Source organism: Hippocampus zosterae, chromosome 15, assembly GCF_025434085.1.
Source record: "Hippocampus zosterae strain Florida chromosome 15, ASM2543408v3, whole genome shotgun sequence".
In the NCBI taxonomy this organism is placed as follows: domain Eukaryota; kingdom Metazoa; phylum Chordata; class Actinopteri; order Syngnathiformes; family Syngnathidae; genus Hippocampus; species Hippocampus zosterae.
This window is the reverse complement of record NC_067465.1, coordinates 9,456,422-9,458,743: the sequence shown is the minus strand read 5'-3', so window position 1 is coordinate 9,458,743 and position 2,322 is coordinate 9,456,422.

Here is a 2,322-nt window from a genome sequence, read left to right as displayed (position 1 = left end):
GAGGTCGGCCTTTACCCGCGGGTCAGCCAACGGAGAACTGCTGAGCCCTGGTGGAGAGAACAAGAACTACAACTGTTTTAGCTGTACAGAACTGTATTTTTGTATTTTGTATTTTTTATTTTATTTTTTTTTTGGGGGGGGGGGGGGTTCGTTGCCCTCTTGGGGGTTAAGATCAGGCCATATCGTAAACATTTTTCAACTGTGGGCATGTGAAGTCGTTTCTGTGATTATGGGGCATATATATACTGTAAATTTGACTTGAATTGGTCAAAATAGTTGCAGAAAAAGAAAAATATAGTACAAAGGAACCCAGAAATCTTGCAGGTCAATCCCGGTAATTCAACTATTCGCGAGATGTTTTCAATTATTTTTTATTGATTTTATTGATTAATATTTGTGTATATATTTTTGTACTATGTTTTAGGTGGATTTTTGGGGTGGCGGGTGGGGTTGGAAACATGCAGATGAGTTTGTACGACTTATGTGCAAAAACTAAAAAAATTTGGAGTCCAGTGGCAATGACTCAAGTCATAAAAAGTGAGTTTGGCAGATATACTGCCCCAGGTGGTCCAGTTGCACACATACCAGAAGGAGCAGAACAATAGCCATTGAAATGAAGCAAAAACTGTGGCAAGCTATTTTTATTTACATTCTATTTACTAATGTCAGTGGTGAATGTTTTTATTGTAAAGGGCTATTTTTTTAAATTTTGAAATACATATTACATAGATTTGTTGATTTCTATGGGTAAGGAGAAGCAGATTAATGGTGTTTCCACTCATTTAAATGGGGAAAGATTTTAAATGTACGAATTAGATGTACATGTACATGTCAAATTGGCACCGCTGTATTCTCAAAAGAAATAAGCGGTACTGAGAATATGTAAACATTCTAATCTGTGCATTATGCAAAATTCAACTGGAATTTGAAAACTAAAAAATATTTGTGTATTTTTAATACAAATTACTAATTAAATGTTATTTAAAACTTTAAGCAGTAGAATAAATAATAATAAAACGAACAATCTCAAAATGTTGACAATGTAAACAACCAGAGGAGCGCTCGGATGTGAAGCCAAGTGCGCAAGCGCAAAGAGCCGTGCTTTCATTTTGAAATCCCGAAAGCGGAAACAGCGAAATCAAAACAAACGTCCACTACCCTAACATGTCGACCCGTGTATGAATCATACATGTTGGAATATAAACGCTCGTGTATTCTTCGAGTGTCACGTTAGTTCAACAACCAAGTGTGCGTTTTGAGTTGTTGTTGGCGGCGATGAAGAGCTTAGCGGCGTTGCACTCGCAACTGGCGACCATCATGGAGGCTCTGACCCGGGCTGCGGTGGCCGAAATGTGCCAGCTGGTGGACAACAGTTACGCCGTCTTCCAGATGGAGATCAGCCGCAGTCGCAAGGAGAACGACGAGCTACGCAGGAAGCTTGCGCTCATCGAAACCATCGTCGCCCGCGGTGGCGGCGCCTCAGCTGCGGTCATGGGCGCCGGAAACCCAGAGGAAACCAACGAGGAACCCGACGACGGTGAGTAGTAGTCATAGTCCACACACCACCACTAGTATTACTATCAAACTAACCAAAACTGTTACTTCTACTACTTCCATTACTAAGACTCCTACTACATTACTATTACAACTGCTTGTAGTAGTTTGTGACTATTTTATTACTTCATTTGCTACTACTTTTGCTGCACCCACCACTACTTCTCATGCTACTACTACTCCTGTTTGGTTCTTATACTGCTCTTACTACTACGTCGTTTATCTTATATTCTCGCCCTGTACCTCTGCGTAACTGATCGCTTTAAGTTTGAAGTGTGCTTCGTAGGAGTGTCTCTTCATCTGTGCCATTTTCCAGGATCCGAGGTTGTTTAGCCCGATTCAAGTACAGTACCGGCATTCTAAGTATCCACCTACTGGTGGGCGTGCCTTTAGCGTCCTCTTACACGCCCACCCTTCCACTTTAACGTCCCCCTTTCCTCTCTGTAAACAGCTTGTCTGCATAACATCAGGTTTTGGAACTCAGTGCATGGATAAGGCGCCCCATCGATTTTGGAGAACATTTAAGACTTCTAGGTGCGCCATATCCTTGTGAAAATATGGTTATACTAATGCAACGAATGACGCCTGCCCCAAACTACGCTTGCTACTGAGCAACGACACCCAATAAAAGACCCAAATTCAAACTTTGGCTACGCTACAAGTACTATTGCTGCTGTTGTCATAACACGACAACTGCTGCGACTTCAAACAGAATGACTCTTGGCTGTCATTGAAAAGTGGCTCCCATTTTTTGGTTTCGTACAGTGC